The sequence below is a fragment of the Pantherophis guttatus genome, chromosome 2 (assembly GCF_059756535.1).
Source record: "Pantherophis guttatus breed Tessera chromosome 2, ASM5975653v1, whole genome shotgun sequence".
NCBI classification, from domain to species: domain Eukaryota; kingdom Metazoa; phylum Chordata; class Lepidosauria; order Squamata; family Colubridae; genus Pantherophis; species Pantherophis guttatus.
The window spans coordinates 217512996-217526483 of record NC_142064.1 but is presented as its reverse complement, the minus strand read 5'-3'; the positions used below and the strand labels follow the sequence as shown (position 1 = coordinate 217526483).

Below are 13488 nucleotides of genomic sequence, written 5' to 3'. Positions count from 1 at the left end.
GTCTGCAATGATTCAGACTGCAAGGCAGGTACTTGTAACAGATGCTGAAACTGCCCAACTCGCAGTCATTTCAGCCAATGCTGAGAAGAAATCTTGTCTCGGTCTTCTTCTAAAATGTGAGCTCTGGAAGAGAAGACTTTGAGTCTTCTCTAGAGGAGAAGACTCAAAGACTCTAGAGGAGAAGACTCTAGAGCTCTAGAGGAGAAGACATATAAAAGGTAGAACATCATAAAACAACATGGTAGTCTTGGTTTTTACAAGCAAGGGGGATACATGAAAAACACTTTTAAATGGGTGTTTGCTTGGTAAAGTAAAAAAAAATCATTCAAGATTTGGAAATGATTCTCTTACAGATAATTTGGGGATAGGCTTCTGCTACCTGGAACCAAAAACTTTTTTGTGTGGACTATATCAGTTTTTAAGAAAGAAAGAAATAACGAATGAGAATAAGGATTAATACATTTATACATTTAATAACTATCTGCATTTTAACAAATTTGTAGAAGAAATTCCATAGAAATCCATAGAAAATAATATTTTAAAAATTATTAAAATATGTCATATACATCGAGTTGGCCCACTTGCCTGAAAACATTTGTTCTACACACGTTTTCCATTTCACAAGGCTCCATCTTTTTCTTCCACAAGATGAGTGGCACAGGATCAGTGTTTTGTTGTATGTAAAACATGCTGATGTCTCTGTCCAAACAAGAGAGTGATTCGTTTGTTCATCTTTGCTGAAGGAAATGTTGGAAGTTGCAGAAACAGATCAAAGAGCTGACAAGGTGAGTTGGTCAAGTATTTCCCTTTCATCTGGATATATTGTTTGTGACATACCATTCCTCAAGGGGAGGAAGGTTTCTAATCACTTTAAGAAGGAGATGACAGGGAAGAGGAAAAGGAAAGATTAAGGATCACCCATAAACAAATTGCAGTGAATGGACAGATAGAATGGCAGAGAGAGGTTGATAGCTTCAATACAATGGAAAAAAGACAAAGCTGTGTCTAGTGGGTAGAGTCAATGTATTATTTTTATCTATAGAAAGAATACAGGCAGCTCCATTTGCAACTTATTAAATTATTTATACAATAAATTATCTGATAATTTTATGAGGCTGAAAAGTAGAGATATAAAATAAATCAAAAGTTAAGTGCATTTTAATTTTTAATTAGAATTTATACTGGTTAAATTTGGCCCAATTTTCCATGTTCTCAACTGAGTTCCAAACTGATCAATATAGAAGAATGTTCCAGTTTATTAAATCACATTTATAGCTTACTCTACACTAAAGCTAGATAGAGTTATGGAATTCAGAAAATCAAAACTATTATGTGTGTGTGTGTTTTAGAGCAGGGTTGATCTTCAAAAGAACTTCTTATTCTGATCATGATTCAAATGAAATGCTCTTCCAAAGAGTAAGAGTGTTGTGGTGCCCTGCTTCTAAGTAATGGAACTGCCCCAGGATCATGAAGGTAGACAAATTACACTCCACACTGTTCTGTTTCCTATCCATTTTCTGAATGACATCAGAGGTATACAGTACTCTGAAAGTATAAGGGCTCATCGGCTGCAATTCAGCATCAATGTCTCAAAGCATGTTGCTTTGTAATAGTGGTGAAGGTTGCTTTCTTTATGATTGATCTCAGAGCAGGACTCCAAGCACTGCAGTTTATAGCCCTTGTTTAAATACAATGCACATTATGAATGTAAAGTTGAGTGTAAATCCAGTCATATTATTTCACTGAATCATTCCCCCACCCCCCAAATTTGTTTTTCAAAGAAGACCTAAGAATTGGTATTACATGGACTTAGATTTTCTTTAAAGCAATTTTTATTTTGAAATTATTAAATTAAGTATTTTGTACTCAAACTCCCCTGATAGGCCCTGATTGGTTTCTTAGATTTGATTTCACTTTTTCTCTTGAGCACAAGATAGCTTCTTCCCTTCACTACACCCCAAACCAAGATAGACTGGTTTACAAAAGACCCCTAAGTTGCTTTGCGAACTTCATGGCTGATGGTAGATCTACATTGTTGATCCCAATGTACATTTTGTATGCACCTCTCCTCAAGAAATACTCTCAATGAGGATCTATTTGGCAAAAATAAAAAACCTTACTATTTCAAAGGTATTCCTCAGATGGGGGGAAAAAAAGCTTTGTCTTCCTTTTTAATAAATATAGCATCATAGATTCCCATGATCGTTAAATAAAATCAGTTCTTGATTGTACCACTACTTCATGGAAGAAAATAATACAAAACATTCCCACCTATGGTTCCTACAGTAGCCTAGCTGCAAAGCAGAAAAGTTATTAGCCTAAAGCCAATCTCTGTAATGATAATGAAGAACATCTTGTTATTGAGAATTTGTGAGGCACCTGCTGCATATATCTAAATATGTTTTCATGTAAGTCAAATCACATCACCCCAGTGTTATCATTTTTGCTTTAGTGGAAATAAAAAAAGATTGAGGGCAAGTACTCGCTATATAAATATTTATATAAAATCAAACTGTTCTCTGTGAGACTCACAGATGTACAGCCAAATCTCAATAATAAATGTAGTAAATAGTTAAATAGCCTTGAGTCAAAAAGTGGAAGTGTTTAGACAGATGGTTGGTGTACTGAAATGCCTCATTTTGCTACTGATGCTTTCCCAGAGATGGACACAGCATGAGATGAAGCTATATTTTATAGTTTCATACTAAAGTTTTGGAAGTCACTGCAGTGATCAGCCAGAATGTGGCCTTTCATTGGCTATTTAGGGAACATTTGGTTTAAGTAGAAAAAATGATTTCATTACTGGGAGCTAAATATAACACAAACTTTTGATTAATTGCAATGCCAAAATAAAGAGAGTAAAAGAATTGAAATGGAAATGGGCTTGTCACAGAGCAAGAAAAATTGATGGTAGGTGGAGCAAGGCAGTCATAGAATGGATCCCACTTGATAAAAAGGTTGATGAAAGAGACCTTAAACAAGATGTCATCAGCAAGTGTTGTGGGCAAAAGAAAGCTCAGGACCATATTGGTTGGAAACATGTGGAAGAGGCTTTCATCCTGCAGTGGATACACAATGGCTAGAAAGGATGATTATGATGAAGATAATGATGATGATACACACACACACACACACACACACACACACACACACATTATACATATCTATTTTTCTCATAATGATGCAAGATGCTACTTTAACTTATATTCAGAATAGTGACTGAGCTTCTCCTTAAATTGTTGGAGTTGGGTCATAAGCATATCAATGATAAAGGAATTTCTGGGGAAGGCATGTTGAATTGAAAATGTTTTCACCAAAGCGGAGCTGACAACTGTGGCAAAATACAAGTAACTGGTAAGTAAGCTGGTTCTTCAGAATCTCCCTAGATAAAGAGAGGCTGAGAGATCACCCACTTGTGTTCCAGACAGCTGCTCCTTGGTAGGAAACCCCAGGACAGTGATTTTCCATGGGTTTGGGCAATGGGAGTCAAGGAATTAGCCACATCTTGCCTCCAACCATAGAGGACCCTTTTGCAAATTGCACTTTCTAATCATTTTGCTCATGCTTTGGCGCTTCCTGCTTGCATCTGGATGATTATCATGAGATATTTGGCTTGGCCCATCAAGTCTTTTCTCCCATTCATATTGGATGCCGGAAGTGTTATCATAAGATAGAATGATAAATCTATGTCCATATGTATATATTCTCTCTCAAGCATGAATTAACATGGTTAAAACATTGAATCAGATTGGAGAATTACAACAAAGCAAAACCACCAACCTGTAAGAACCTACTTTGATAATATTACCCGCAAAAATTACAGTATATGGACCTGTGCATAAATTTAGCAGAAGACAAGCTCAGTTTGATTATGGTTGACTTTTCTGAAAAATTGCTTGAGTAGTGCAGCTAGATCTGAGATGCCTGAGGGTGATGTCTATACAATGTACCAATTACCTTATCAATTATCTCTCATTGGTAAAATGGCTGAACAAGTGCTTTGTGAGCAAATATTCTCTGCATCAAATAAGGAAGACAGGAACCTTATATGATGTGTTGAAGAAAGAAGTGCGTTGTCAGGAGGCTAGAAGTAACTGTGTCTCCCCATCTAAAGTTCATTAGGCAGAGACTGAAGCGAAATAAGTTCCCTTTTCTAGTTAAAAACAAAATAAGCCTTAATTACAACACAACAGACATCTATCCAAGTATATGCTAGAACCACTTCATCTGGTGATTTGCTAAGCTGCTTTTCTGTAGCACATAATCAGGGACATCTGCAGGAGGACTGAAAAAAAGGCCAATGGATGCAAAGATGTAATCAAAGCCCCATAATTTTTTATGTGCATTTAACACTCCTGTGGACTAACTTGATCATTTTAAAAAAAATATATGCTGGAGAGGATACAGAGGAAAAACTTTTTTTTTAAAAAAAATCTGTTATAATTATCATGTTTTCATTTCAACCCTTGCTATAATATAAAGTTCATGTATATATGCAGTGGTGGGATTCAAATAATTTAACAACCGGTTCTCTGCCCTAATGATTTCTTCCAACAACCAGTTCATCAAACTGCTCAGAAAGTTAACAACCGGTTCTCCCGAAGTGGTGCGAATTGGCTGAATCCCACCACTGTATATATGTATATACATGTATATCTATTTTTTCCCTTTCTCTTTGTTTTTCCTTTTATTGTTGTTGCTTTTTAAAGTAATAATTAAATAAAAAAGGCTTGGCAGAAGAGAGTGCAACCTGATCAGCCAAAGGTTTCTGAGCACTGGACCTCATGAAAATCACCTTTTTCTTCCCTATGGAAGACGTGGCGGCCTATTTCTAGAATCATTTGGAAGACATCTGCGGTTCACGGATAATGCCCACAAACTGGGCATATTTAAAAGGAAAACTTCCTTTTGCTTACCAAAACAAGGTGCAAACACAGAACACAATACGCTGTTGGATCACTCACTGAACACTCAAAAACCCTAATACTGCATTCAGTTGAGTTCTGCTAGAAGACAAAGTAGGTAATCCTTTCCATTCTCACAGAGTTTATTTTGGTTCAACTAATGTTTCTTGCTGATTTTAAAATAGAAGTTGGGTAAATAAAACAATGCATGATCCACAGGACAGGTTACTGCAGCACTGAAGTATACTTAATGAATCTTTCATCGGTTCTTTTCACCTGATCAAATAAATGCTCGTGACCACTGAACCCTCACTTCAGTGGAAATTAGCAATAATGTGTCTTTTTAAAGCTTTGGTGCCCTATTTTGACAACACAAAATTGACTACTATATAATACTCTCTATCCATGCATATTAGAAATGTCACTCAAGTATCCAGTTGCTGATTTGCAGATAGTTTACTTTTAAAAGCTTCTGGGAAGGAGCTATATTTAGGAAGTAATAAAAGGGCCTTAATAAAAAAACAAGTTCATCTGGTCTTTACCTTAAACCTTTAGTTCACTTTCAGAAAGGTGAGATGAAAGTGTGGGGCAACCATGGCTTATATATCAGTTTACCCACTTTCTTCTGTACTATTTCTTGAATCAGAGAATGAAGAAACACAATTCTACAAAATGCCACATCTTCATGGCCTAGTTTTACAAAGGGATAGAGAAGTTAAGATAGGGTGCAGTCAAGCATTTCTACTTGCCAAACCCCATGTCTGAGATCACATCAGACTATATCTGAATATTTCAGATTATTATTATGAAACAGATGATAGAAAGATAGACAGACAGACAGACAGATAGCAATAGCACTTAGACTTATATATTCACAGTGCTTTATAGCCCTTTCTAAGTGGTTTACAGAGTCAGCATAGTGCCGCCAACAATCTGGGTTCTCATTTTATTGACTTCGGTGGGATGGAAGGCCAGTGAGACTCGAACTCCTAGAATGAGCAGTGAATTAGCCTGCAGTACTGCATTATAACCACTGCATCATGATAGATAGATAGATGATAGATAGATAGTCTAGATAGATAGATGATAGATAGATAGATAGATAGATGATAGATGATAGATGATAGATGATAGATAGATAGATGATAGATGATAGATAGATAGATGATAGATAGATAGATGATAGATAGATACTGTAGATGATAGATAGATGATAGATAGATAGATGATAGATAGATGATAGATAGATGATAGATAGATGATAGGTAGATGATAGATAGATACTGTAGATGATAGATAGATAGATAGATAGATAGATGATAGATGATAGATAGATGATAGATAGATAGATAGATAGATAGATAGATAGATAGATAGATAAATGGTAGATGATAGATAGATAGATGATAGATAGATAGATGATAGATAGATAGATAGATGATAGATAGATACTGTAGATGATAGATAGATAGATAGATAGATAGATAGATAGACAGACAGACAGACAGACAGACAGACAGACAGACAGACAGATTGATCGATAGATCCCCATCAGGGGTGGTATTCACTTACCTTTGCTACCGGTTCGCAAATGTGAGTGTGTGCACAGAGCCTGCCGCACATGCGCAGAGTGTCAAAAATGTGGATAAATGGAACGTGATGACATCTGGGCGGGTGTGCGGATCCTCCCACAGCTGCCGCTACCGTTTCGCCTGAACCGGATAGAACCGGCTGAATACCACCACTCATCCCCATGTTCTCTCATTGCCTTCCACTTATTAGAATGTCTGAGGTGGAGAATCTGTCTATTCATAGAGAGAGGTTCCATAGAGAAGTTTCCCCACTTGAAATGCTTGCATCGACTCGTAGAAGAGAAGAACAAGAAGGTGAGACTACTATGCTCATTCCTGTCTCCTTTAGAAAAACCTATCCTCTTGTTCACCCTTTTATTTTATTATTTATATCACCTACCCATGTGCTTGCTTTCCAGATCTGACACAATCTGAAATTCAGATGTATTAAAAGGTGACTTTTATTTTGGGCGGAACAGTGTTTATCTATATGTAATGGGAACCTTTCAGCCTTATTTCTCTCCTTGTTAAAATTTAGTGTTTCTTGGTTATTTGTGATGAAGAAGTGCAGCAACTCTGACCACAGCCTGTTTATCTGTCACCTTGTTCTTTTCTTAACAAACTAACTGAGTTTAGCACACTCACCCTTGATGTCTGCACAGGACTTTCATACTCTTCCTTTCGTGGACATTGTTCTTTATAGTTTGCTTGTTTTTGTTTTTTTTTCATTATTGGAACCTTATAATGCAGAATGAAATGGAAAATTAATTTTTGTGATGACCTTGGAAAAATCATTCCCCTTTAGACTGATCCTTTTGCAAGGCTTTAAAGAAGGGGTGTGGGGCCTTGAGTTTGACACCTCTGCTTTAAAGTGTTTAATCTCTGTAAAGTTTTGTCACTGAGCCTGTGGATCTGGGTGGTGTCTGAGCCTATGAAATTGCTGTATCAATCTATGTTGTGGCTTTTTATTTGGCTATGGATTACAAATATGTTGATGGTTCCTAATTTCTTTAGGCTTTTATGTTATTTTTGATTATTGTTAGCCACCCAGAATCATGAATTTGAGATGGGTGGCCATATAAATGGAAACAAATAAATGAATAAATAAGTAGACATCAGGATGTTATTTACCTAGATGCTTTCATTTCTTATATCACTTTATTTTCCAGAAAATAAATTCAGCTCCATCAGGTTTCATTCCCCTTTAGAGGTTTCCATAAGTAATTCAGATTTCACTCAATATTAAATGTAGTGATTAGAAAAGCAATCAAGTTTAACTGAAGCTATTTTCTTATTTGTAGCATTTGATAGCATTATCCAATCATTGCTGTAAGGTACCATAATGAAGACATTTATTATGTCTTCATTATATCACCACAATACAAGAAGCTATAAATCACTAATAAGGAAATGGCCACAAAGCAAACTAGAGACTATCCAGTTTGAGTTGGAACTAAATTCAAAGCAAGATTTAGAAGCATAAACATAATTCCTCCTATTGGCTGCCATCGGAAATCCACATATGGATGACATTTTAAGATATATATAACTGAGTAAAATCTCTAGGCAAAGAGATTGAAGGGATGAAATTTGGCAAAGTTCAGAGACATATGCGCAATACGGTGGCTTTGATGCTGGAATGCTTTGCATTCTGATTTTTGTAAAGTGTCTTCTCAAGTTCAAGACCAGACTTGTAGGAACATAGCACTCTCAGTGCCTGTCTATGCTAGGATATTTTCAAAGTATAATTAAATAACATACCTGGGATCTGTTGTCCCCTTAAAGTGGGACTATGCTGCATTCTCTGATGACTTGGATCTATTGCCTTAATGCTGGTCCTCTACTTACAATAATCACTGGTTTATGATAAACATCAGAGAACCATCTGGCGGTATGGGTGCTTCTGTTTTGGTTTTTCCCCAATCTTCATTAATATGGCCTTCTGCAAGAGAGCAAATAGGTGGAAGAGATCTCCTATCTGCTGATCAGCTTAGGTCACCAGTGACTCCCTTAGGAACCTCAGTGCCCACTAGAAATCTTCTTCCACATCTTCTGTGAATGGATTCACTGCTGCCAGGGTTTCTGTTCCAATTTCTCAGTTATTCAGTTTCATCTCCTCCCCCCAAAACATCCCTTTTCTGGTAGCTTCAGAAATGGCAGTAGCTATCTTTTTCCAAACAGCTCCTATCTGCAAATAATAGATCAATATTTATAGCTTCTTTGAAGATACAACATTTCAACTGAACTAAGCACAGGACCAACAACTTCTGACTCTGCTTCTTCTACCTAGTAGTACCACCCATGGTTTACTATAATCTCAAAACTCATCATATTGATTCTAAAAAGTGTGGTTACTTAGAATATGCTTCACTAGATAAAAATACTTTTGTATGTCACTCAGCTCACACCAGTTTTTACATGCAAAATAAATGTTTGCACAAGTAATACAATTTACAAAACAAACTAAAGAATTCACTCACCACAAAACATTATGTGAATTATGTATAATTTTACTGATATGTGTTAGTCTAAGAACTAGATGAGATAACATAGAACATGATTTGACTGGGCCAAAAGTGGAAGAGGGGGGGGGGAAATGATACGGATTAAAGTAGCATAAAAACATACCAGTGACATCAACAGAACATGAAAGTTAACTTCTAGAGTCAGAATCAGATTGTGAAAGAATCAGATGAGCACAAAAAGGAAAATCCTCATGGAATGTAGAGAATGTGGTTAGTTGGAAGGAAAAATATGAAACACCAAAAATGTTTGGAAATTCTCAGTCATCGCTGGCCATGGTTGTTCCAAAGGTGCTTTTCAAAAGGCAACTGGACTTTCTTGGGTTATTTTCTCCTAAAAACATCCAAGAAGCTTCTTCAATTCTGGTGAATCTTGGCTGAGAAGTGAAATATTTTCAAGGAAAAAATCAAGAAAGTCCAGTTGCTTTTTGGAAATCTCCTTTGGAAACAGCAAAAACTGTAACTCCCATCTGTAATTTCATGAAAGCTTTTCACACATTCCTATTTAGCTGAGAAAGAACAAGGAAAAAGCATAGAAGAGAATAACAAATTATTCTCCAAAATCTCTGATTAAGAAAAGGTGGCATCTTTTTCACTGCAGATCGAAACAACATCTATCAGTTATCCAGTTCCTCCTCTTCCTTCCCTCCCTTTCTAATGTTCTCCATGCACACAAAGGCAAAAGAATATTTGTTTGTTTCAATATCAGTATCAATTTTCAATTCCAGATCAATATCAAGTCTACATTTGTATCAAATCTATTAAATATTTAAGTATGTGTATATCAAATGATAAAACTCAATTAGTAGTATATAATATAAATACAATATATAGAGTTTTTTTTATAGATCACTAGATGGGAGTAATTAAACGTCACCATTTAGGGAAAGATGAACATTCCCAAAATTAATATTATTTCCAGATTAATTTATATTCTGCAGGAATTGAGTTTATATATTTGGAAAATATTTTCAGAAAATAAATTCTTTGTTGCTAAAAATGTTATGGAGTTCTTAAATTTTGAAAATATATTTACAGAAAATGCAACTACCAATCAATGAAGTATGATTTAATTTTCTGGATATGGATTTAAAGGTTTCTAAAAAAATCTCTTCCTCCTACCATCCATTCACAGTGTTTGACTTACCTACATTTCAGTATAGTAATGCAAGCCATGCTTTGGAAGTTGATTTAAATTACTCTTCACATGTAAGTAGGCGAAGGGTGTGGAAAAAATAACATATCATTACTATGATACATCTTCATTTCTTTAAATGCGCTGAAGTGTTTGTCAGCTCCATGTAAAATACCAGGTAGGTATAAATGAAAAGCACATTCTTTGGCTGGTGATACAGAGGACATGAAAACAAAAATGCTAACGAGCCATTCCAGGTTTGCTTCTTTCTCATTCCAAAAAGGCTCTATAATCAATTTAGAAATGGATGTTAGATAGACGTTTTAGAAGGAGATTTTTTTCTCTAAAACTATCACCAAAATCAAATGATAAAGAGAGGCATTTTCACCATAATGTGTGATTTTAACAGCTTTGGAGATATTGCTACATAAAACACTGTTAAAAAGAAATGTTTTTTTGTTAAATTTTGTCTATTATCAAAACAGATAGGATGACTAAAGCAGGATAGAAATACAAGATAAAAAGACTGTGGACAACCTTCAAGGTAATTAACAGAAAGCATGCCCGTGGTTGAATATAGTGTACAATTTTATTTGGTTTTGATTTTTATCAGTTCAAATTTTCTAACTAGTAGTTTGGGATATAGTTATCCTCTAAATTCCATATTTATACGATTTTGTCCATACTTCTAGGTTGACCAAAGTTTGTACATTCTTTTATTATAGAAAATTTCGTACCCCACCCTAATATATCAGTTGAATTTGCAGCTGTTGTACCAATAGCAATAGTACTTTGACTTATATACCGCTTCACAGTGCTTTGCAGCCCCACTTTAAGCAGTTTACAGATTCAGCATATTGCCCCAACAATCTGGGCCCCCATTTTACTGACCTTGGAAGGATAGAAGGCTGAGTCAACCTTGAGCCTGTCAGAATCGAACTGCCAAACTGCTGGCAGCCAGCAATCAGCAGAAGTAGCCTGCAGTACTGCATTCTAACCATTGCGGCACCACAGCTCTTTGCTGCACAGCAATTTTTCTCTGCCTAAGCTCTTTGATGCCATTTCTGGGTTTTGTCCACCCCCACCACCCCCATTTGGATTTCTGTAATGCACTCTACGTGGGGCTGCCCTTAAAATGTATTTACAAGCTTCAGCTTGGTGCAAAATGCCACTGGGGTAAAGTGCAGTTATCTGTATGCTAGAGAGGTACAGATCACACCTCTGCTTTCTGAGCTGTGTTGGTTGCCAAACTGCTTCCATATCCAATACAATTTAATTCATGGAGATAGTTTTGACCTTTAAAGCCTTCATGGATGGGTTATCTGAGAGACCACCATTCCCAGATGACATCTGCCTGCCCCATCAGGTCTGGAAGAGAAGGTATTCTGCAGGTCTCCTCTGCCAGGAGAATTTACATCTGGCAGATTCCAGGAGGCGGAGATCATTTTCTGTACAGCATCATCTAATTATGAACTCTGAGCTGCTGGAAGCTACTTACTCCTGCTGTAAAACCTGTAAATTAACCAGCTGCCTTAATTTAATGACAAGGAAGGTTGAGCTACTCAGACAGCGACATAAGCTGTAATCTAAATTCAAAGGGGAAAGGGAAAGTTGTTGGATTAAGATTTTAGCTCCATGTAGGGACAACAGAAAGATATAATCTTTGTGATGATAAACACAGCAAAAGGGGGGTGGGGAACAGGACAGTACTAGATATTACTTTGAGCAGCCCAGCCTGTTTTTTTTTTTAATGAGATACCTTGAAACATGATTTGATTCAACTTGGGCGTTCTCCTGGATTCACGGCTGTCTTTAGAAGAGTACTTGACGGCTGTGACCGGGAGGATTTTCCATCAGGTTCGCCTGATTCGCCAGTTGCGTCCCTTTCTGGATCGGGACTCCCTACGCATGGTCTCTCATGCCCTCGTCACCTCCTGCTTGGACTATTGTAACACTCTCTACATAGGGCTCCCCTTGAGGAGCACCCAGAGGCTCCAACTGGCACAGAGTGCGGCCGCGCAGGTGGTAATGGGAGCGACATGGCGTTCCCATGTAACACCTCTCCTGCGCGAGCTGCACTGGCTCCTGGTGGTCTTCCGGGTGCGCTTCAAGGTTTTGGTTACCACCTTTAGAGTGCTCCATGGCTTAGGACCTGGTTATTTACGGGACCGCCTACTACCACCAATAGCCTCCCACCGGCCGGTATGCTCTCATAGAGAGGGGCTCCTCTGGGTGCCGTCGGCCAAACAATGTCGACTGGTGGCCCCTAGGGGGAGAGCCTTCTCTGTGGGGGCACCTACTATCTGGAACAAGCTCCCTCCGGAGATACGGAGGATCCCGGATCTGCGCACCTTCCGCCGCGCTCTTAATACCTTTTTATTCCACCAGGAGGGCCTGGCCTAATCTTTTCCCTCTTTTTAATTACACAAATTTTAATTGGTTTTTTAAATGATTGGGGTTTTAATACATTCGGGCCAAATTTGTTTAATTTGATTTTACTTTGTTTTTAAATTTTGTATCTATGTATTTTTACCATTTGGCTGTTCACCGCCCTGAGTCCTTCGGGAGTAGGGCGGTATATAAATTAAATAAATAAAATAAATAAAATATGAGCTAACAAAATGATAGAGTATTTATTGCAAAATTGCAGGACAGCATTAGAAAATGCAGTGTAAGTTCTATTCTTTAGCTTAGCCTTTCTCATATTTTGCTGATTATGATTTTGCCCCTCAAGAAATACTGGATGTTATACTAAATTTATGTTTTCAACCATAAAAGGAAAAAAAAAACGTGTTTTTTTTTTGCCAAAATCAATGGATGTTGATGAAAGCTATATTCCTTTTGCCCACATATTATTGTTTTTCCACTTTATGGATACCTGGCAAGTTTCCTTCTTGAGGGCTCTGTTCTACAAGGAATAAGTGGATGATAATTTAGGTCCAGTTTGTGGACTCATTCAAACTATTGATCATTTGTTATAGAATTATATTAGATTTCTTGCTGATGAGAGTTTTTTTTGTTGTTGTTCTTTTTGTTTTATCGGTTCCTCTATTTCATCATGGCTGGATTTCTCTGGGATCACAGCTGTTAGTTGTGTTAGCAAAAAATAGTTTATGTTCAATTATCCCACCTCTGTGAAACATTGTAAATTTGTCTGAAGGTTTTCTAAAGAATGGTGTTTGTGAAAGAAAGAAAGAGAGAGAGAGAGAGAGAGAAGGAAAAGGAGGAGGAAGAGGAGGAGAAGGAGGAGGAGAAGGAGGAGGAAGAGGAGGTGAAGGAGGAGGAAGATGAGGAAAAGGAGAAGGAGAAGGAGAAGGAGAAGAGAAGGAAAAGAAGGAGGAGGAGGAGGAGGAAGT

General features: G+C 37.1%; 1 long non-coding RNA gene across 2 annotated transcripts in view; it reads right to left on the bottom strand.

Annotated features, from left to right (window-relative positions):
* Window positions 1-581: 581 nt before the first annotated feature.
* Window positions 582-13488, bottom strand: part of LOC132710835 (uncharacterized) — a 40478-nt gene continuing 27571 nt past the window's right edge. The window contains exons 4-6 of one of the 2 annotated variants that reach the window (XR_015731963.1): window positions 8237-8414; window positions 7121-7213; window positions 582-699 (exon numbers count right to left, since the gene is read on the bottom strand). This is a non-coding gene — a long non-coding RNA (uncharacterized LOC132710835). Of the gene's footprint in view, window positions 700-7120; window positions 7214-8236; window positions 8418-13488 lie in introns of both variants that reach the window. The other variant, XR_015731964.1, reaches the window with a different exon arrangement.